Raw genomic sequence first — 24,586 nt, 5'->3', positions numbered from 1 at the left:
TATCCCGCCTTTCACTCCCTTTAAGGAGTCTCAAAGCGGCTAACATTCTCCTTTCCCTTCCTCCCCCACAACAAACACTCTGTGAGGTGAGTGGGGCTGAGAGACTTCAGAGAAGTGTGACTGGCCCAAGGTCACCCAGCAGCTGCATGTGGAGGAGCAGAGACACAAACCCGGTTCCCCAGATTACGAGACTACCGCTCTTAACCACTACACCACACTGGCTCTTGAATAATGAACACGTTGTTGTCCTTACCAGAAACTCATAATCTGCTGCCTAAGGCAGCTGCCCAATTCTAATGGTAGTATGGCCCTGAATTAGATAATGTGAAGTTCTGAATCAGAGGTAGTGTAGCTGCCACTCTGACTAGAAGAAAGACCAATGAAAGACACTGTTCATTTTCTTTCACAATTGTACTTAATTATCCAGTTTCTACTTGCATGTTTATTTTTGAAAACTTTTGATTTTTTTAAAAAGAATAACTTAGTTTTTGTGAAATTTGTGTCATATCCATCAACTACAGGAGGAAAAGAAATGCAAAATAAGATTTTCCTTCCTCCTCTTTTAATTTTCCAAGCTTCATTAAATTTGGTTTATCTATTCCATGGTAAGAAAATACATTCCTTGAAGCAACATCTATCATCCAAAGAGTTTTTATAAACAAAATATATCCACATCTGTATTTCAGTTTCTGTCAATTTTAAATGGAGCTTTGCATAATTCATTTGAATATTTTTTCTTAGAGGCATAATGTTTCAATACACCATCGGAGAATGCTATTTTTATTGCCATCAAAAGAAGGTATAACATGTGAAACCATAGGAAGACAGGCATGGGCATTTAAATTGTTCCAGCTACTATGTCTCATTAGGAAAGTTTCCAAAGTAGATTCTTAAATTCCTCATATTTTCTGTGTAGCAGTGATAGTCAATGTAAAGGTAAAAATGTAAAGATACCCCTGCCCATACAGGCCAGTCGTGTCCAACTCTGGGGTTGCGCACCGATCTCGCTTAAGAGACCGGGAGCCAGCGCTGTCCGGAGACACTTCCAGTTCACGTGGCCAGCGTGACGAAGCTGCTCTGGCGAGCCTGCACCAGCGCAGCACACGGAAACGCCGTTTACCTTCCCGCTATAAAGCGGTACCTATTTATCTACTTGCACTTAAGGGTGCTTTCGAACTGCTAGGTGGGCAGGAGCTGGGACCGACGACGGGAGCTCACCCCGCCGCGGGGATTCAAATCGCCGACCATATGATCGGCAAGTCCTAGGCACTGAGGTTTTACCCACAGCGCCACCCGCGTCCCCCGATAGTCAATGTGGTGCCCTCCAAATGTCATTGGACTACAACTCCCATCAGCCCCAGCTAGCATGCTGAATAGTGAAGGATTATGGGAGTTGTATTCCAACAACATCCAAAGATCACCGTGTTGACTACCCCTGAATGAAATGGGACTGTTCAAAGGCATAAGAAAATAAAAATAGATTATCAGTAAAATTACAGATGGAAGTGGTGACCAAATTCTTTTCCAGTCATTGCTTCTGTGAATTGAAAAGGGAGCAAGATTTGCAGCTGTACTCTGACATCATTCCCCTAGTACAAAATATTGTATGAGGCACTGACCTTGTGCATTATTGTGTGAGGAGCCAGACCCAAAACTCATTGCCAAAGGTTTCTCTAAAATTCAAGTGGGTGCCTCACATGCAGGGGTAGAATGGCTACCTCTACACTGTTTGACAAGCAATATACAACTTCAATCATTGCCAGTCCTTTGCATAATTATCCATATATCCTATGAGCAGGAAAGGCAGGTAGCTAGAAAGAACCCAACCTCCCACATCCCTTCAACTTTCCATGCCATGGATCAATGCTTGCATAGCATAGCAGTGTTCTATCAAGAGGGAAAGTCAGGCTTGGCAATCTGGCACTGATGGCTACCCTCAATGTAAGCCAAGGGGTTGGGTGCTGGAAAATGTATGCAGGATCCCACAAGCCATTGTACACCATTACAGAATAACTCATGAGGACTGGGCCTTTAGACACAGACAGATTCTAAATAAAGTAAGGCATTACTTCAGTGTCACACAATTGGTGTTTCATGTCTAATTTCCATAAGCTTTCAGGTTGATGGATCAGTCACAAGCTGCCAATTGACCCACTGAGCAGCTTTATCTCCTTGATGTCAATTGGCTTCTGCTGCAATTGAGCAATATTTGTGCAGTATCATATATCTCCATGATGATTCCCATGGAACACCTTAACTAGATTTATGGGGAAGGGCTCTTTCTCAGTAAAATGACAAGGTCAGCAATGAATATATGCATGTTGTCTATAAGCAGTAGAAAAGAAAAGAAAAGAAAAATCACTCCAGAAGAACTAAATGTAGTGCTGAATCAGTTCTGAGGATGCTGATAAAATACCCTGTATGCAAAATATTTTGTTTCTAAACAAGGTAATTCCACAAATAATGTGGAGCACAAATATTTCCTTTCAAGATGCTTCTACTCAAATTTCCAATTGCATTCTCTTGTGGCAGTGTTCTGGTGTTGTGTATTAATTAAAACTCAACCATTCTGAAGAGCTTGGCACCATCTTAAATTGACCTGTTTTACCTAATCAAAAACCATTTTTACTTAATTTTAAAATGCTTTTTTTCTAGGCTGTGGGTGGTATTCAACTAAGTTTAATTCAGAGTGAACCTGATGAAATTAATGGACCTAACTTATTCATGTTCATTAATTACAATGGGTTTACTCTGAGTAAAACTTGAATACCACCATGTATTCTCTACAGTGTGTGGGGGGGGGGTGCTAATTTGTGACTCTCCAGATGTTGCAGCCAACTGCTTTTAATATTAGCAAGATTTTACAGTGAGCAGGGTTCTAAGCTTGTAAACCTGAATGTGTTTAGAAGGCCTAACCTGACCTCCTTGCTCAAGAACAGGGCTACTGTGCACCTCCCTAGTCACGCTGCCTTTCTCTGTTCATGAACAACACCTAAACAGGGCTTGAATTGATTCGGGAGGTGGGTGAATCTGACAACTTCCATTCCTCTCAGTCTAACTTTTCCAATTTTAACTCGGGTTCACATTTTCACATCCGTTCGCATTTTTATGCCATCCTTGTGGAAATTCATCAGCATTTTAGTGTGCATTCTCCTAATAACACCCTCAAGGTCCCAGGCCTCAGAGAGGTTAGGCTGGCCTCAACTAGAGCCAGGGCCTTCTCGGCTGCAGCTCCAACCTGGTGGAACGCTCTGTCACAAGAGACTAGGGCCCTGCGGGACCTGACATCCTTCCGCAGGGCCTGCAAGACAGAGTTGTTCCGCCAGGCCTTTGGTCAGGGCGCAGCCTGACTCCCTCCTCTGGCAACCTGCACAGAATTTTGTTTAATCGGTTGCCATCTATTTGATTTTAACTAATTTTTATAATGAAATATTTTTAGAATGTGTTATTATTTGATTGTTTATTTGACTGTTGTTAGCCGCCCTGAGCCCGGCTTGGCTGGGGAGGGCGGGATATAAATAAAATTTATTATTATTATTATTATTATAATATACCATTCTGCAAGCATTTTTGCATTTTTACTGCTATTCTCGCAGATGTGTGCATTTTTATGAACAATTTCACACAATATCTACATTTTTCTATAAATCATTTTGTTGGAAAAATACATTATCACATTTGTAGAAGTGCAAATTTTGAAGGATAGCTGCCTTTTGGTTTATTAGGTGGGTTCATCCCCGCCCCCCAAAATCACTTCTAGTTTAATTGCCTTACATTACTCCATCATCTCCTACAATTATGCACTCATCAGTCTACTTGGTACTTGCTTTCCTGCTTTTATTTCTAATTGTCCCATTTTCCTTTGAAGTCAAATAAACAGGTTTAGCAGGATAATTTCCACCCTGTTTCAATAAAGAGCACCAGTTCTTCACATATTAACTCTCACCTCTGAGTAAATTGGTTTATTAAAATCTTTGCTATGAATTTGTTTGCCAGCCTTTTAGTCTCAAAGTGAAATTATCCCGTCTTCCTCCCTTGACTCTTTCCCCAGCCACTCAAGTTGAGTGCACGCAAGTTTTGAGCTTCATTTCCGACTCAGGTGAAGTGTTACACATTTACAGTAATTTGCCTTGAACATTCTGCTATCTGAAGGGTCTATAGCTGCCAAGCAGCTCAGTTGGCACCTGTGATCAAGTTAAATTAGTGCATCATCTTGCAAGCAGGAAGTATGCCATCCTAACAGATGGTTACGGTGTGTAGTCACAGCCAAGTGATCATGTATGTACATCACTTGTGCATGTTAAAGACAGCAGCCTCCACAGCCAGGTTAACTGACAGTCTATCAAATGCTTTCATGCATAAGATGACAAAAACATGGCTTTCCATATGCTGCGCCTTGCTATTGCTCAGCTATATCTCACTGTGTATGTTTTCATAAGTTTCGATGAAAACAGGGCACTGTAATATGAAGGCATACCTGCATCACAGCTTGGATCTTGGAGATGGGCACTTAAAGGTATTTTGCTGAGATTTCCATTTTAAAAGAAAGTTGAGCATTGATAAGGCAAAGTATTATCCATTCAATCTCAGTTTTCAAAGCCAGACTGAGCTTCCATTCCAAAGCTTTTGCAAGATAACTTCAAAATGATGTTTAGAAACAACATTAAGCCCCCAGGAACAGCAAAGCCAGAATGACACCTTCTGTGTGGATGGCACTTTTATCCACGAAAGGCTTTTGATCCAGCAAATAGATACTTCTGGGTGAGGGGATCTGCCAACCCTCAAGAAGAATTGGGTGTAGCAGCCCAGTGAGTTACAGGAGGGGAAGTGGGCAAAAAGCCCCCTTGGCCACTAGTGGTATTGTCCACTGGTCCCTGGTCCTGATCACGTTCAGGAGCAAAGTTTGGATCTAAACTAATGGATCGTCTCTTGCTTTTCTTATTGTGTGCATCTCACAATGAAGAAAGCTGAAATATACTGAGCTTGTCAACTTGTGCAGGTAAACTAAAACCAACATCAGCTACAGTACCCATGATGGCACCTTATCCAGGAAAGGCTTTTGATCAAGCAGGTGGATATCTCTCTCTCTCTCTCTCTCTCTCTCTCTCTCTCTCTCTCTCTCGTATTTCATTTAGATGTCATTTTCATTTAATCACTTGTTTAAGAAAGCATTTAAATGTGTAATGTAGCATTCAGTAGAAACCATTAGCTATGTGTGCTTTAGGATTGCTCTACTCATTTTAACATGACTGTAAATACAAAAACAAATGAAATGCCATTTGACCTTGAGTACAAATCGCCTGTTCCACTTAACTGTTCATTTCTGGCCCTTGGAATGCTGATCACATGCAGAAGGGATTTAGACAAAATAGATTTGACTTTTTCAGTAAATTAATTTTAAACCAGCTTAGACATTTAAATAATGAAAAAAAAATTCTAAATGAGAATTATGAAGGGAGATTTAGCTCACCCTGGTTAACAAAATCTCTCATCATGATCTTCGTTTAGCCAGTTCATTTAGAAACTCTAAAAATCCCTCCTCCTCCAATGTTTTAGTAAAATAGTTGAAACAGTCAGAGGACTTTTTTTAAAAAAACAAAAACTGCAAATAAGCATTTTTAAGGACAATTTGTTCATTTTATCCTTTAAACAGAATTATTAACAATGCAAGAACAGGAATAACCAAATAGAATAAGCACTATAATCTAATGAATTAAGTATTTGCATAATACAGAGGTTAGTTACTAAAATAAGTCCTAACAATTAAAAAAAGCACAAAGAAGTTGGAAGGTTATGCTATGCAACACTTTTTATTTTATTTTTCCTTTTCAGAATTTGTTGTGTTATAGATGAACCCATAGCCCAACCCTAAGATTTACTGCCACAGAAATAAAGTATTGGTATGGACTGTAAAATGCATTGAGTGGTACTCAACTTACTTTTACTCAGTGTAGACCTATTTGAATTAATGAGCCAGCAGACAGAGGACAAGGGGAAAGGTGATGGTGAGGTTGGTATGGAACAAGAAATTGGCTCCACTGGTGCATTTGCACTTCACAGCCCTGCCTCACCCCTTACCAATGCAACCAATTGGAGGTCAAGTGACCAGCAGTGCTATAATATTTTTAATTGGATGATCAAATCTTCTTACATGTTTCTTCCAAGCAGAAGTTTGAAAATATCCAATTTCACTGTAGACAGAACTTTGTAGCAAATGTTGGAAGCTTAGGGGAATACATCTTCTAACAAATTCCACTAGTGGTTTTTTTTGGGGGGGCGGGGGTAGAGGTAATTCTTTTTGTTTCCCTTGATATTTCTTCAGTATTTTGACCAAGCAAAACTTCTATTTCAGAGAAATTCAATGGCAGTTCCTGTCTTATTTTCCCTACTTCCTACCCTGGAAAGAAAAAAATAAATAAATCCAAGGAACTGAACATCAAATGGTGGGGAAAGCTGAAGTAAAAGATTGGATAGATGATAGATTAGATAGATAGATGATAAATAGATAGATAGATAGATAGATAGATAGATAGATAGATGGATAGATGATTGATAGGCAATAGATAGACTGACAGAAAGACGTCCCTGCATACCAGTGCCCTGTGTGCTTTTAACAGAGAAGGCTTTTTTTAAGCAAATGCAAGATGCGCCACCTTAGTGGGAGTGCTACTTCATCCTTGCATCTCTGGAGAACTTCATTATGCGCGCACCATGGGAAGACTAGCTTTTGCTTCCAATTTATTCTAGGAAGTAGAAACATCCGGCATGAAAGAGTAAAGAGCAGATTACCCTGTAGTTCATCTATATTTGTTTCCTATATCCTATTGTTTTCCATCTGTTAAAAACTCAATAGACATCAGCCCTCTGGAATTAGATAATAACCTCGCTAAGCGGCAGCATAATGGGTTAATCAGTCAAGCAACGAGAAGTTTGTACTTTGAAAAGTCATAAAGAAATACTCCAAAGAGAAGCACAGCTGAGCGAGTCATTAAACTTAATGCAGATGTGTCGATGAAAAGTACAAGACAAAGGTACAACAGTTCATTAAGTTCTCTGCAAAACAAAAGTTGTTGTACTTAAAAAAAATCTACAGGCTATGAAGGCATATATTTGCACACGTTTGACTAAGGTCATAGGCACGAACTGATTCAAGCTATTGGCAGCATCAGATTTCAAAGCAGGGGCTTGGAATGAGCATGCACATCTTCCACCTTTCCAAGCCTTCAGACTGGAGCCAAACAATCTAAGTGCCATGTTTAGCTGCAATGGGGTCACCTAGCAATGTCCACCCACCCTACTACTGTGCAAACATTTCTAATCAAACCTTACAATGCATTGACTTTATAGAGGGATCATGCAGCCCTACAAGGTTGTTTCAGCAGCATCCCATTACCAGAATCCCTAGGGAATAGTCTTACTATACAGACATTAGGATACATTTCTAAGTTCCTGGGGCACTGTCAAAAGCATGTACATCTACATTTCAAGTGCCATGAGGCAAGGGAAACATAGCTCGCAGGACTCCTGTGATCCCTAATGAGGATATCGGATTCTGTGGAAACCTCAGTGTCCACATTTCTTGGAAAATATCTTGCAATGCCAACCACTTCTCAGTGGAAAAGTTACGTTACGTAATATACTTGAACACTGCATGTGTAAGCTTATGTCTAAAGCAGCGGCGTAGCGTGGGTTATCAGCACCCGGGGCAAGGCAAGTAATTTGTGCCCCCTAACCCGGGGCAAGGCAATTAATTTGCGCCCCCTAACCCGGAGCAAGGCAAGTACAGTAATTTACTCTCCCAAGCAGCAGCAGCAGCGAGGCTTCTCTTTCCCCCGCGCTCTCCTGGAGCTGCCTCTTTTCTTTCTTTTTTTCCCCTTCTCCAAGGCTTTTTGCTTTCTCTCCTTAATTGATTCCTCCTCCACACCGCAGCGTTTCCTGGCTGCTTCCCCCCCTTCCCCCCTCTCTCCTCCTCGCTCTGCTTGCCTTGCCCTGCCCTGCCTGAGAGCGCCCTGAGGAGACTCCGCTCTCCTTTTTGACCAGGCGAGGTGGAAAAGTCTCTTCCCGCCCCCTCGCCAGACTCCCTGCTCGGCTCGGCTCACTAGTCAGGCGGCCAGTGGGGAGAGAGCCGCAATTACCATAAAGCTCCTCTCCCTCCACTTCGCCAAGCTGTCAAAGCCTGGCAGCAGCAGGCGCAGCCAGACCCCCGCCAGCCAGCCAGCCCGCCCGCCCGGCTTCCACTCCTTTTTTTGCCCGCGGCAGAAGGCTTCGCTCTCCCCCTTCCGCGACCTCCTCGCCAAGCCGAGCGAGTGTGGGCTCCCTAACCCGTGGATTTTAGTAGGGGCAGAGAGCTGCTAGTGCAAGCGCGCGCCCCGCCCATGTTGCGACCGGTGCGGCCGGCACCCCTGGCACCCCCCACGCTACGCCACTAGTCTAAAGTCAATGGATGGAACAAATGTCACTAGATGTATTGCTGGATAAGTGTTTAATGATTCTTGTATTTGTTTAAAAAACAATAAAAATTATTGGGGTGTGTGTGTGCGTTTAAACTCATTTCCCAGTGATCTTGATGTTCAAGCTGCTTCCAGAGCAGTGATCTAAGGCATAATTGAGGTCCGAGTCTAAAGTTTCTCCATTCCAATGGTTTTCAATTGTCATTGTTTCAAAGAAAGTTAGGAATTAATATACTCATTTATTTCAGTGTGTGTGTATGTAAGCTAATAGATGCAAACTATCATATATAACAAGAAGGTTTTGACTCCCAAGTGTAGAGATGGGGCTTATAGCTTGAGTTTGAATGAACAAGAACTTTATTGAAATTGAACATAGATGAAAGTGTTTTCCTTCTTTTGCAGCATTTTTGGGGAGGATAGAGCCCCCCTGGCTTAGTAGTTCACCTTTGTCCTATATATGCCCCTTCAAAGCCCTCACCACCACCACATGAGTCTCACAGCTTTGCATGAATGAGCCAGGAAGGCCCTTCTAATCTCATAACTTTGATGGGGCAGATCTGAAGAAGTTTTCCTTCACCTTAGCACTTGCTTAAGGGTGCTTACCTGAGGATTCTCTTCATTTCTGTTGGACATATACTGCATCAGCCAGCCTATACAGCTGTGACAACCAATCTTTAACCAGGAGGACCAGCAGGTCATTGTAGCATAAATAAAACCTCCTTCACCAGCAGCCATAAAACCGTACTTGGTCTGTCAGTAAAAACAATAACAGCTATGTGGCAGAAACCAGTTTAACTCACATTGTATTCTGGGTGGGGAAGTGGCTGCCAAGTTGAATGCAGAATAAAAAGTCTTGGAATATAATTGTATATCGTCTTACTCTGATTTTTCTTTAACTGGGCTCACCAATTTACTCAGCTAGCCATTCTTTTTCCTCACCAGGGGACTAAGTGCAAAGATGCCTTTGTTTTGTTTTGCGGATTGGTTTTTACAAATGATACTTCACATTTCTGCCTAATGTCTCCTAACTTGTGAAGACTTGGCTTAGTTAAATCTTAATTGAAAGATGCACAGTTGCTGCATACATTTTTAATAACACTCTTTTCATAAGTCCGGAATTGTGATACATCATACAAAATAATACATTCTGATTGCTATTTGTTGTTGAGCGGAGTTATTTGGCCTTCAAAATAGCAAGAACAGCCTGCCCTTCTTCAAGTTGACACACACACAAAGCTAGAGCTGCAGTTCCCCTTTTCTTCCTCTTTTACCTTTCCCATATCTTCTAATTTGTTGAAGGAAATGGTCTGACACACCAAGTTCTTATGAATGCTTTTACATAGTCACTCTCTGTTATAAAATTATTGACTAAAACATATCCACTCCAGTTCTTTTCTAACGTTTTAGTAAGTAGTCCCAGATTTCCTTTGTCTGTTCCCATAATAATGTATTCTGAAAGGAATGGAAAGAACATGAAGGAAGTGACTTGATCAACAAAAAGAAAGACAAACTGTTCTAGGTGCAGGAAACCACACAATGCATGAACACTCAAGGATGTAAGTGGGAGAGGGTAGCAGCACTGAATTATAGTAAATTGACTTGTTTAGAGCAATAGAATAAAGGAATGATGGGGCTCACAAACCAGAGTGTTCCTCTAGGCTGGCTCACATCCAACATAATTTTATTTTTCTGAATAGCAGCTGTCTTTCCTGTGAGTCACACACTGGGTTAAAAAATTAATGGTGTGGCAAATGAGGCTCCCTATGTTAGGGATATTATTTGTGGTGGTACCTTCTATCTTCAAAGCTCTAAGAATCATGGATGGCCCTACTGTAAGACAGAGGAGTCAGGCACCTCTGGCAGCAAATGCTGAGGGGTGAGGAATAGAGCTGTGTGTGCTACATGGCCTGGCCTGTACCCTTTGTGCTAGATTGCTGCTCTTAGGTGGATTTGAGGATACTGTTCCCTTTAGCCAGTGTAAAAAAAGGATTCAATTGCCAGATTGGTTAGTTTCTGAACATTAGGGTTGCCATATTTTGCAGAGCAAAAAAGAGGACGCTATGATGGCCATTCAAAGCAAATAAATGCAATTTGACTCAAATTTTACCCTTGAAAAAGAGGATATGTCATGAAAAAAGAGGGCACATTGACTCAATATCTTGTTCTTTTTCTCAGGCAGCAAAATGTCTTGGGCTGGTCCTGCTTAGAATCATAGGGACTGAAAAGGAGACTGATGGGCTTACCCAATGGAAGAGAAAATTGAGTCTAGTCAATGAATCCTGCGTTAACTAAGAAGACCATTGGGAGAGAAAACAGCACATAGAAGAGTCTGAGTGTTGACCAGAGCATGGATAAGGACTTGAGAGATAAATGGGATCCTCCTTATTGAGGGTCCTGGTTGCGTGCGGGCCCCTAGGACACCCCTGCAGGGTTAATTATTTAGGGGTGTAGCCTAAGACTTAGCATTTTGGCAACGAGATCACGCCAGGCTGTTTGGACCAATTAGGTGAGGCAGCATGATTCCCGGGGTCTATAAAAGCGACAGCGTGACATAATTTGGGGCACTTGCTTCGCACTGCTGGGCACTCGTCCTCCCTCCTTAATGTTAGGTGTTGCTGCTTTGGCCTTGCTTTGCATTGGGTTGCCTGTTTTGGAACATGGGCTGGGTAGGAATTTTTCCATTTGGCAGATTGGCTATAGCCACTTGGTTTTCGCCTACCCCCTCAGCAATTGTCACAACTTTGTAAGGTATGGCTGTTAGGCATTGGCTTATTGAAATGTGGGGGAGAGGAGGTGCAGTCATCACCTGCCCCTCCAGGAATAGGGTATTCCGGTAAAGGAATCTGGGAGTCTTGGATCTCGTCCGAAGTCCGCTTGAGGGGCTAGGACCATGCCAGGACCACAGGAACCCCAGGGTGAGCTTCGGTTGGTCTTCATCGATGTCCCTCGTTTGGTGTTTACCCTTTCAGACTACCAGTCAGAGAGTTATAGTCTGTTGCCAATGCCTAAGCCAATACCACTCACTTTGCTGTAATCAATAAAATAGGGGCCTAAAATTTTGCCCAATAACTTAAACTAAAATATGTATCCATGTAAAGTTATTTACAGGGGAGGGTCTTGGAGGCCTCGAAGCGCAAAAAGCCACAAACAAAAGAATGGAAGAAGAAAGCAACCCTTCTAGTGGTAACACCACGATGGAGCAGAACTGGAAGATTATTGTAGGTATTCTGAGACACTGAGCTTGATCAGCCTGTACGCACATTCCTTTCTATCACTATTGAAAGAGAGTGGATGCTTTTTTCTGTTTATTATGCAGTGATTTATTCTGGGTCTTAGAATCAGTCCTAGGAAAAATATGGTACAAAAGGTTAAGGTTTCTGCCAGTGCTGTGTCTTTGAACATAGGTTGATGAAGGTTGCAGTCCTAAGCCTCAGTGAATCCCATAGTCGTTAAAAATGAGTAGATATGGTAAGAATTGTGCTGATTACTTAGAGTAAGAATGTTTAGATTTGCATTGCAATTCTTGTTAGTGTTGGTGTTGTTTGTTTTGGCTTGAGGCTATAAGACGTCAGTGTACCAGGATTAAAACACCCACACCCACACCCACACCCACACCCACACACCCACACCCACACCCACACCCACCCATGTGCATCTTTATAGAAACATGCTTCAAAAAATAAATAGTTCTGTTTCCTCCATGTTAGATTTCAAGTGATGTGTTATTAAATGGACTAAAATCACGCAAATGTAGTGGTAGAAATTTGTACATATATGCTTACAATGACTTTTTAAAAATCCAAGTTTTCACATGTCACCTTGCTTCTGATATTCTGCAAGTATGGCATATCCTGGAATGCCTTCTCCTTAAAGGGCACATGTAGGATTCATTTTCCCATGTAATCTGAGCTAATACATTCTCCAACATATTTACACCATTTTTGTCAATATGTGAATAATATTTCTGTGTTTATTTAGTTATAATGCAATTAGCTGATAAAGGCTTATTACCACTAAGACCATGTTTATCGCACTAGTCCTGAAAGTCATTCAGCTCAGCTTTCTGTTTATAGTAAATAAAACTAGCTTTAGCCACACAGGAAATCACTGCCATCTTCTCTAAATGACATTTGAATGCTAACTGTGATCCTCATTGGCAAACTTTCCCCTTCCCTACTGCTGAGAATACAAACCAGATAGAGTTAGAAATTATGCATGTGGACTTTGAAGAAATTCAATGAGCCTGTCTCCCTTGAAAGACTTATAGATTGATAGCAGATGGCACTTTACTGTCCTGCAGCAGGCAAGTAATATGCAACAATACAGAAAATAATCATATATGATAAATAATCTTCCCATGGAGACAGACTCTCATTTCTCCCCCAAGTGATGATTTTGGAGTATCAAAATGGTGCATTTAGGGGAGTATGACTGGTTTGGTTGCCCTGGGCACAGAACCTAGGGGGAATCACAACTATGATCCATAATAGAAGGTGAGAGGCAGGTGCTGAATTTTGGTATGACACGGGGCATCAACGGCATTTGAGACCCTGAGATTCTTGTTTCTGGGAAGCAAGCCTTATGAGGAAGAGTTCAGGGAGTTGGTATGTTTAGTCTGGGAAAGAGGAGACTGATAGGAGATATGATAGCCATCTTCAAATATCTAAAGGGCTGTCACATGGAAGAGGGAACAAGCTTGTTTTCTCCTGCCCCAGAGCCTGGGATCTGGACCAATGGTTTCAAGTTACAAGAAAGGAGATTCTGACTGAACACCAGGAAGAACTTTCTGACAGTAAGAGCTGTTAGACAGTGGAATGGTCTCTCTCGGGTGGTGGTGGGCTCTCCCTCGCTGGAGATTTTAAAGCAGAGGTTGTATGGCCATATGTCGTGAATGCTTTAGTTGAGATTCCTGCATTGCAGGGAGTTGGACTAGATGACCCTTGAGATCCCTTCCAACTCTACAAATCTATGATTCTATGAGCTATACTTCAGTTTGTTTATCTGTGTTTAGTGTTTGGTCAGGGATCACATTCTTCAGATTTGGTTTTCTGCCTTTTCTAGTAAGGCAAGTATGTGGTTTTACCTTTCATGCTTTGGGGCACTGTGGATCAAATGTTGATTTGTGGGATCTGGAGCTATGTAAGTAATTTTCGGGTTCATCTGCATTGTAACATTAGCATTATCAAATTGAGAATCAGAATATGTCCAGGGTAGTGATGATTTTGATCCAGAATCTATATAGGGTCTCAAAGGGCCCTGTTTTGGAAGCGATGCAAACCAAACAAAGGAATAAAATAACTGCCTCTCCCTAGTTCTTGGTCAAGTATGTGAAACTGCAGCAAATTCATCTGGACTGCAAAGAACCTTTACAATCTAATTTTAGTCTTGTAATTTGCCACCTAGGTTAAAATCTGGACCTAGCAGCAAAGGCAGCTGTCAGGTAGATAATGAGAGGGAAATATCGGTACAACTGGGCTAAGGTCATCAAACCATGACATAAACTGGGTTTGAAAGAAAGAAATGCCACTTAGTCTGCAGGAGCTTAAGACCTCAGTTGAAAGAGGCTTGATAGGGAAATGGCATGAATTGGGTAGGAAGAAAAAGAAATGGAAGCAAATATATAACCTCTGCTCTCACTTTGGGGATAATTATAGATCCCATCACCCAGAAAGAAGGGTGTGCTTTGTCGTAAATGTGACTCTGTAGGAAAACATATAGATATGTTCTGAGGCTTCAGTAGAAAAGGGGAAATTTATTATCCCTTGCTGTACGAATGTAGGGACTATTTGTCAGAAATCATTACAAAACTTATTTCTGTTTTGCACATTAGGAGCCAAAGCTTCTTAGAATACAGATGCTGGAAGTAAGATTCTTCCAACCCCTATTGACAATGGTCTAAGTATATAAAAGGCACACAGAAGGAAATGGTTGCACTCAATCATAGATCAGTAGCAATAGGTGCTATTAAAACTTAAAATCCAAAAATGCATAGTGGAAAATGAAGATGAGAAGATACCTGGAAACAGAAAAGAAACCCAATCGTAAGAAGTAACACCACAAATATTGAGGTTTCTTTCTTCTGGAATGTTGGGATGCAGCGCAACTTGCACTGGAGGCTAATGTGTCTGCATTAGAAAGGGTAGATAGAGGAACCTCCAAGTTTCCTGGCCTGCCCTTTCTGACCTAACCTATGCCAACATTCCTTTGGGTAATCTCTTAGGGTTGCTGACCTCTTTTCTTATTCTTTTCATCTTCATCCTCATCTTGGAAGAGGAGACTTTTCTTTTTTTTTTTGTATCTCCCACTGAGATGCAGAAACAAGCAAAGTTCAAGGCATCTCCAACTGAGTTATACAGAACTAGGATCTTTCCTATAAAGCATGTGTTCCTTGTAATAAATATTTTCTTATTACAGAGTCTCTCTGTGAATATATCCAGGTTAAAGTGATACAGGGATTCAGTATTCATTTCAGTTTCTGCTGAAAGTTTTAAGTCTAAACACCAAGAGTTCCCTACGGGTCTGCCATCTCATCCTGAAAATCTTGTTCTATAATTAGTTTTCTCTTCTTCCATTTGCATCAAGCAGCCTAGCCTCCTTTCCTTTACCAGAATTGTCCTCTCACTGTTACCTTTGACTTGAAATTTGCACTAGCAAGTGCTAACCTATTAGGACAGCATATCCTTTGCAGATCTAGTCAACACTTCCACTGAAATGGCCAGCCAATAACGCCAGCCAAGGACCTCCTGAAGGCATAAAAGCAATATTCCTTCTTCATAATTCAGTCCAGACAACATTGTACCACTTTACATTGAGTTGATGAGAGTCTTATGTAGCTCTCATGTGACCTTTCAGGTAGTAACTAAACACACCCATCTAGAATCAAGTATCTGCTTTCAACAGGAAGTGATTATAAATTTATGTATGGAATTGAAAAAGTGGATAGAGAAAAGGTTTTTTTTAACCCCACATCTCTCTTGTAACACTAGAACTGATGGATACCCATTGCTATTGCATGTTGCAAGATTCAGGAAACAAAAGTTGAAGTAGTTTTCACAGAGTGCACATTAAATGATTGAACTCTCTCCCACAGGAGGCCATGATGGCCATCAATCTGGGTGGCATTAAAAGTGGATTGGGCAAATTCATGGAGGATAAGGCTACCAGTGGCAGTAGCCATGATGGCTACGCTCTGTCACCACAGCTGTACATAGCAATGCTTCTGAATACTAGTTGCTGGAGGCTACAGGAATGTGGAGTGCTCTTATGCTCGGATTCTGTGTGAGGGTTTCCGACAGACATCTGGCTAGCCACAGGATTCTGGACTAGATAGGCCATTGGCCTGATTCAGCAGGATCTTCTTATGTTGGGATTGTTTTTAAGTGCAGAATATATTCATACAAGCATATGGTCACCCAACAGTATTGCATCAAACCCTCAAACCAGACACGAAGGGCTGCAAGTTCCAAGAACCCTGTTCAAATGGCCTACCAATTTACTACCATCTTCTTAACCCCTGCATTCTAATTCTCTCCACATAACCTACAGGCATTTCCTGCCATATCAGTTTTTATTCCAAGATGTGTAATGGCAGGCTCCTTCTGTCTCTCTTTCACAAGAGGAAAAAACTACTCTCTAACAAGCTCCTGCAATAGACCCCTTAGGGTCTCATTCTCCCCTGAATCAATTTCCATGGCAAGCAAAATACTATTCAGCATGCAGTCTCTTATAATTATTTGGTTTCTCTTTAGAGCTTACTCTAGCCCAACACCTAAACTTCTCCAAGACAAAGCAAGGGGGAAAGTGGCCCATGGGCAATATTTCACCCACCCATGTAAGACTTCCCATCGGAAATCAATTTTGTCAGTAGAAACTGGAAGCAGGGAGTTTGTCTTAACAGTGAAATTTCCCCAAGAGAACTTGCCTTCCACTAAGCCAAATCATAGATATAGCATATCAGAATAAGTATGTGTCAGAGAAGAAGAGAATTGGGAGAATTGAAAGATTCCTTTGCCTCCTGACAGGAGTCAGAAACATAGCAAAAGAATCAAATGTGCTCTCGTGTCATTTCTGCAGCAATTTCAAATCGACACTTCCTTGAGTTAACCATGCAGAAAAGTCCTAAATGAGATATACTCAACTCTTCCTGAATCTTTGCCCTTGTTCCAATACTTGACTACTCATGGCCAGTTCTGCAACACTTGAGCACAGATAGTACTGTATAGTGTTTAATTAGGGCCAATGGTGGACTTTAGGCTCTCAAATTTCAGCAGCACCCAGGCATCTGATGCCTGATACTGGTCATAGGAACCTTAAAATTATCCACTGTGAGGGTATGTTTCTGCTTTTAAATGTTTTTAGGTTTTCTAAATATTTTTTGATGGATTTAAATTGTTTTTCTGTTTTGTAAGTATGTTTGTTGACCTAGGTTCCTTTGGGAAGAAGGGATGATGATGATGATGATGATGATGATGGTGGTGGTGGCTGACCCTGTCCCCTCCCAATTCCAGATTACTGTTAAGTATTATGTCAACCAATATCCAAAGACACCAAACATTTAATAAGGAATTGAATCTAATTCCAAATGCATTGTAGATCAACAAAGGTATGACACAACGCCATATTTGTAGGCTTCTGATTCTGTTACCACCTTAATTTGAATTTAGGCTGGAAAACCTAACCTTGAAGATCTGTACTCTAATATTCACCTAGGAAAGTCCATCTCATAATACTTCGATGTTAATTGTTTTCAGGTCTATTTTACAAAAGTTAAGAATGCTCGCTGAGTTCTAATTAAGTATCTGCACAAGTCTTCTCTGAATCAAAGTCATGAATATCTACATTTCATTTTACTTTTAATTAAAGCATAACTCCTATTTCAATAAGTTGGCTCACTTTAAAAGGTAATAGAAGATGGCGACTTTGTGATTTGTAATCCAATTTATTTGTGTTGAAAATGATCTCCTAATGTCATAATACTCGTTATTAAATGTTCTTTGATATTGATGGAATATTGTTTAAAATGTATTTTGAATATTTTACATTAGACATTACCAGTGCTATTTTCTGGGGGTACGCAAGGGTACGCATACCCCTAAATATTTTTGAATCTAAGTTTGGCTTCATTGAGGGGCAGTATTTCAATATGAGTAGGAAAATGATAGTACCTCTAAACATTTTTTTAAAGAAAAAAAGCACTGGGCATTACACATCAGTGGTGACAATAATGATGATGTTGTAGTCAACTGACTTTTACTCAGTGTAAATCCATTTAAATTAATGGTGATGACTTAGGGCTAGTGATTTTAGTGGGTCTACAGAGGTTTCCCAGTGGGGAGGGCAGTAGCAGACTGATGGCACTTTCCTGTTTCACCCCGGGCAGTGAAGCGGGATGGGCCATCCCTGGTCACTAGATGTAACCAATGGCTTTTGCATGTGCTGATAGCTCTTTCCACTACATATTTCTACAAAAGATAGAGTCTAGTGAATCATGAAGCTGGACTTGATTCAGAACAAGGGAGGTGCCATCAGTCTTTAATCACAGGAAGTGTGCTTTATACAATTTTGAGGGAATGGGAATATGTGGCTGACCCCCTCTATAGATAGCCATACATTGGCATACACATCTACATTGGCAAAGTCTACAAGTGAACAGCTGTTCACATGTCAATTTCCATGCTATCAGGAGCCAGGCATGATGAACAGGGTTTCTGCAGTACAAAGAACCATGCTGGCAAATGGATTATCCCTGATAAAGCACTCTTCACGTACATTTCCAGTGAATAGGGGCAACTGATTAAGGGCAATCCAATTGTGTTTTGTCAGTGGGTTAGGTCAAGACCCTGTTGTTTCCAAATATTCACCAAATGCACTGTTTTTACACATAAGGTGACAAACCTTGCCCAAATAGTCTTATAACAGAATAAAAACAAAACAAATTTCAAAATATTTATAATCTGAAGCAAGAAAAGGAGAAAATTAAAACCATAACAATGAAGTCATAAAAAGATGACAAAGTGAGACATACACATACAGCATATAGATACATTATCATTTTTATTCTGAAAGTTTTGATTATGAGTTCTACCCCACCCACACCCCACTAAAAATATTGGGAGAGGCGAATTTGATTTGGGTAATATTTTCAAAATTTAGAATAGTTAAAGAGTAAAAATCTTAAAAGATCAAGAGTTCCTCCCACTACTTTTCCTTGTTTTCGGCAGAAACAAATGGGATTTTTTCTTTTTCTTTAAGAAGCGAAAAACAGCAACTTGTTTGTTTTATAAGGTCACGGAGACAAATTGCCCTTTCTGCTGTTAAAGAAACCAGCTTGAATCATCCCCTTGCAATTTGTCCTGGGTACTGAATACATTGTGTTTCCATATAAATGCAGTTAATGGACTTTAAAAACACAAGATAAATGGCAAGCTTCTGAAGTAAAGTCATGGTGCTATCAGGGGTCCTAAAGTGCCATCACACTGATTACAGGCGAGTTACAGGTAGGGGAGAAGTGAGTAAAATGCTCACTAGGTGCCAATCACAAATAATAACGTGTCCTCAAATGAAGAAGTGCTCTGTCACTAATAATACCTTGCAATTTGCATATGTTCTACTCAGCTATTTAGGATGCTGGTAGGTTTTAATTATGGCTCTTTTTAATGCTTTGATGCAATTGCTTTATTGTGTATTTCAATCATGTATGTTGTTACAATTGACTTTATATGTGTAAACCACCCGGAAGCCATTTTGGCATGCATGTAATTAATATAATAAAATATAATTAGTACTGATGATGATAACAATGGTGATGAACACTATGGGTGCAGGTCTAGCTGAAGCTTGGCATGCTCATTATAATGTGCATTGAAAGCTCTCCAAATAGACGGTACTTACATGCACTAGTGACTGGACTCTAGTTTAGAAGAAGATCAAAAGAGATGTCCCAATTAGCCAACCCATTTGTTTGTAGTGAATTGGGGTAGTTATTATATTCGCTGCCCAAAGTGGTTTGGGAGTGATGTTTATAATGGGTTGGGGGGGAGAGGAAGAAGACGTCTACATCTTTTACAATTATAAGCACTTCCCCCTTCTCTCTGAAATGGCTTCATTCTGCTTCTCATCCCTATTTCAGAATGTCCCAATTCCCTGACTCCTGCCCCTAAGGTGGGCAAATGCTGAAATAGAGAGGTGCCACATTTGCACCATATCTTTAAAGCAGTATCATACCACTTTAAACAGTCATGGGTTCCCCCAAATAATTATGGGAACTGTAGTTTGTTAAGGGACCTGACTCCTGGGAATTTTAAAGAGACTCCCAATTCCCTTCACAGAGCTACAGTTTATAGAGTGCCTTAACAGTCTAGGTCTCTTCACAAGGAACTATGAGAATTGTAGCTCTGTGTGAGAGTAATGGGGGTCCCTTAACAACTCTCAACACCCTAGCTCCCATATTGTTTTGAGCAAGTAAAGATTGTTTAAAGTGGTATAATGGCATTTAAAATGTATAGTATCAACATGACCACAAAATAGACCATATCCAACCTAAGTGCTGCATTGAGCAGCTTCCTTCATAGACTCTTGTTCTACACCAGGCTTCCTCAACCTTGGCCCTCCAGATGTTTTGAAACTACAATTCCCATCATCCCCGACCACTGGCCATGCTAGCTAGGGATCATGGGAGTTGTAGGCCAAAAAGATCTAGAGGGCTGAGGTTGAGGAAGCCTGTTCCACACTAATAAATACCTGAAAATGACTAAAGCCTACTTCAGCCTTCTCCAACCTGATATACTCCAGATTTTTCTCACTACAGCTCCCGTCCTAGGATGGGACCCTAGGACTACTCATAAGGGAGCTGGTCCTGAAGGAAGAATTGTAAGGGGAGAGATTCCATCAAGCAAGGCCTCTTTCCACCTGCCTTGCTCTACCCTCTAGTCTCTGCTTCTCAATGTGTATTGTATTGATTTACCTACTGTGGCTTGCCATTGTTTTATTGATTATAGTTTAGATATATCAGCTTGTAAACCGCCTTGAGTATGTAAGATAGAAAGACGGTATACAAATTTAAAATGATGATGATGATGATCCTCCCTTGCTATTGGCCATGCTGGCAGGGACTGATGAGAGTTGCAAATTCCAAAACATGTGGAAGGAACCAGGTTGTTGAAGGCTGGTCTTGGGAACATTATCTTCTTCTGAGGTATAAAATATTGTTCCCCAGTTCACACAACTCTCAATTTCTGGCACAGTGCTCTGCTTTCCTATTTATTTCATAAAATTTACATACGGCTTGACTGTAGAAAAAACCTCAAAGAGGTTTCCTGTCACAAGAGGTTTCCTGTCACAAGATGTAGCTCAATCTCCCAGGATCCCTAACATGCAACATTATAAAATTTCAAGCTTGCGTCTCAAATTAGAAACTTGGAATAAAAAGTATTTCACATGTTCAGCATTGTCTTAGTGCACCTATCTAGTTGTTTCAAATTTTAGCTTAATAACTATGCAAAGGCAACTTTTTTTTTCTAATGCCTGGCATGAATAGATAAATCTTTCCTGAGATTTGTATTTTCCTGACTATAATACAACTAACAGATTTATACTAGAAATATATAGCATCATAAATTCCTACCTTAAAACATCCTGCTTCTGACTCCTCTTATCAACTTTGATATAACATGAATCAGCACACACAATAATCTTACATTCCCACCCCCCAATAAATTTTGTCCTGCATCTGTGCACTTGCCGATGCTTAGTTTAAAAATGGTATTTCTTGGAAGAAAACTTCATACTTGCTTTCTAGAACTAGTCTGTCAGGTGAAGTCAATGGAAAATAACTAGAATGTTTTTCCAAATGGCATTGTTAATCAAAGTAGGATACAGCTTTATCACTAAATAAAAAGGGGGGTGCCAAAATAAAAATCTGGGTGACTGCCATCAATGTATCAATGACGATAAATTTTAAGCCTTCAAATGACCAGTGTTTTTGGTTGCTGACAGGAACAACGTCAGTTGCCCCATGGACACAGAACACAATATAAAAAGCTGGCTGCTGAGTAACGCTTCAGGAAATAAATGTGAATTCAGAGAATGTAGGCTAGAAACAGCTCCGCATTTTTGCAATACTATGATATAACCTAACTGTGGAAGGGCAAGAAGGCAGAAGTAGAAAATCCATACTGGGAATGTGCTGCACATGTGAAAAACTGCTGTGAATAAATACCATATATTCTGATATGGAAGCAGATAGGACTGGGCTGGCAGGTGAATTTGTTACTGCTTTCCAGGAGGGAAAGAAAGAGGGGACAAGTTGTGGGGAGCTTGGCATGGTGCAAATGTACCAGCTGAATCAATCCAGAGTTCTTGCCAGTGTGTTTGACCCTGCTGACCTCTCCACTGTCTCACTCCTGTCCCTCATGGTAAGCAGCAGCAACCCACCTATAGGAACAGGAATGTAGCAACTCTACCCTGCCAGGTGAGCCTCTTCTGCTCTGATGTCTGGACAAAATCAAAAATTCGCAAAGAAACCTAGAACAGGAATTTGGACTATAATCCATATTCTGATCCAATCTACAAGGCTTCCCTAACCTCGAACCTGCCAGGTCCCACCTGCTTGATTAACTGAATAAAAGAACCCGGATGTCAAAGCAGCTGTGAGGAGTATTCATGACACTGAAAGTTAGTATTGACAATTTTATTAGAATGGTTGGGGGTTTTTTTCATTTCCTTGCACACCCAATGGATCTCCACAGGGATTGCACTCTGTTAGAAGCCTTGCCTAAACAGTGCCTGCCTACATGGAGAATGCATGAGTCATTTTACTGGGAAAGTGGCAAAACAAATGTCTGCAAGCCAGGTATCATACATCTTTCAGACAGCTATGAGTAGACAGCTAAAAAACCCTACTCTTAGCATTTATCCTCTTTCAATACAAGAAGCTGGAAGATGAGGTACAGACCACTTCATAAACCTGGGAGGCATGGTCCAGTTACTCCAAATAGTTGGCTAACATCAAGGAGGCAGGTGCAACTAATTGGAATGTCTTGTGGGTCATTCTCAGGTGAGATAGTTCAAAATCCAGACCCCCACCTGACCCCAGAACTCTCTTGTGGGAAATCAATCAATCATTATCGCGGTCAAAGACCAGACAGCTCTTTTGTGGGAGTAGAAGGGACATATGAAGTTACTTTCATTCTAGAGCAAATCAGCTAAATTCAGTGTGTCTCAGCAAATATGACCCAGTGCTAAACTAACATATGGTTAAATCCACTAGCAATTCATTGGTTGTGCTGGAAAGAAATTCAAGGTCCCTTCACATCTGCCAGTAACATGTCTCAGTTTCCCCAAGTTGTTATTCTCAATTATTTTCATCACCTCCCCAGCATACACAGATTGTAAGACTGATTCCTGGTGCCTTTGTTGCACAGATGGCTTCTATGCCTTCCCAACATGAGCTATTCAAGTTGCTCTTGTTGTTATGCTATCAGTATACAGAGTGCTTTACAGAGTGAAATCAGGTAAGCTCCAAGGAGCTTGCAACCTATTTGTTGACACTACTGGTGACATACGGGGGAGGAGGAAGGAAGACTTAGGAAAATGTGACAAGCAAATGGAGAAAGAGAACAAATGGGAAGGGTAACAAAGAACAAATTGTTCCTTGTTGAGTCATGAAGCCAATATTTCTGTTGAGGATGAGTATTCGTTTTGGACTACAACTCCCACCAGCCCTGGGCAGACCATCTTGGCTATGAGGCTTGAAGGACACACTCCCTGCTTTGCAGGCCTTTTCGCATCTGACCTGGGAGGGCAGGGCCTGACTGATTCTAGCTACAAAAGCTAAGGCTGTTGAACAGACTTTTGTCCTGGGGTATTGCTTAGGGCAGAGCTTTCCAGACTTTTCATGTTGGTGACACATTTTTTAGACATGCATCATTTCGTAACACAGTATTTCAGTTTTACTAGCAAGCCAGATATTAAACTAACCCCTTTCCAGCCCCAGGAGGAGTGCAGGAAGCATTCGCATGACACACCTACACACGACAGTCAACACACTAACATGCCGCAACACAGTTTGAAAAGCTCTGGCTTAGGGTTTTTTATGGGAGGTATTGTTGCTGTTATTGATGTTAATTTTTTGTGTAGGGGATATATATGCACTGGATATGTGCATATGACTGTGTGTGGGGACCACATTCACTGCCGGGAAGTGGCAAATGTTGAATTTAGCCCTTGGACAAAAAACGGCTACCCCCCTCCAGTGTACCACACATTAAAAATATTTTTTCACTGCCCATACTGTGTACAAGTAAATGTTTCCTATAACTTCATATGTACATTAAAAGCCTCAACTATTCTTTGTGCTTATAAGACTGGAGAGACAAACCTAAAATAAACGTTTTCAGTTCTAAGCAAATCATTCTTCTGTTCTGACAGTGTAATATTGCTGCAGTAGTATGCCCCTGATGCCTAGGCTACATCTAATTGAAACACCACTTTTTACTGTCAAGCTGAGTGAAGTCAAACGCATATCATTTGTTTCAGTTCTGTCATGCCACACAAGTGTTGCATATGAAAGTTAGCTTCTAATGGGTGGAAATGTAAAGCAGATTATAAATAACTTTACAGGACTTGCATTATTAATATTACATTACCAAGCAAACGCAAGGAAAATCACATTTGCATATTGATACTATAAGTAAGTTTGGAATTAACAAGACAGCAATCAGGGTAACACAAATTGTGCAGCGATTGGAACCTTCAATCACAAATCATATGCTTTGCTTTTCCTTTGTATGCCTATGTTGATGTTTCACTCTATACCCCAAAGCATGTCCCCTCTGTGGTTTCATAACCCACTTTTGGAATCACTATCACCACCAAACTTAACACATTCATCCATTCATTCATTAGTTACATCAGTAATAGCAGTTAGCAGCCAAAAGGGTTCTTAGATTTGGGTTATATGAAAACCAATAAATTAAAAGAAAGCCACCACTGCCCACAAGCTTACAACCCAAAAGGTTCAACATAACAGGAAAAAATGACAGGGAGGGAAAAAAACAAGCTGAGGCTTAAATAGTGGTTCTCGTGTAGAACAGATGCAATGGAAACAATTATGGGACTAATGATGAAACAGGATTGCT

At 40.8% G+C, this 24,586-nt stretch overlaps 1 long non-coding RNA gene across 7 annotated transcripts in view; it reads right to left on the bottom strand.

The window, feature by feature from the left end:
- LOC308590057 overlaps nucleotides 1-24,586 on the bottom strand; it is a 114,249-nt gene that overhangs the window by 75,203 nt on the left and 14,460 nt on the right. For 2 of the 7 annotated variants that reach the window (XR_014009650.1, XR_014009652.1), the window contains 2 exons: nucleotides 9,054-9,200; nucleotides 5,782-6,397 (listed from right to left, as the gene is read on the bottom strand). The exons of 2 other annotated variants lie outside the window; for them this stretch is intronic. This is a non-coding gene — a long non-coding RNA (uncharacterized lncRNA). Of the gene's footprint in view, nucleotides 1-5,781; nucleotides 6,398-9,053; nucleotides 9,201-9,566; nucleotides 9,903-24,586 lie in introns of those variants that run through there. 3 more of the 7 variants (XR_014009651.1, XR_014009653.1, XR_014009654.1) reach the window with 2 other exon arrangements.

This window comes from Podarcis bocagei (assembly GCF_964188305.1).
Source record: "Podarcis bocagei genome assembly, chromosome: 6".
Lineage (NCBI taxonomy): Eukaryota > Metazoa > Chordata > Lepidosauria > Squamata > Lacertidae > Podarcis > Podarcis bocagei.
The sequence above is the reverse complement of the archived record's forward strand: the minus strand, read 5'-3'. Positions and strand labels throughout refer to the sequence as shown.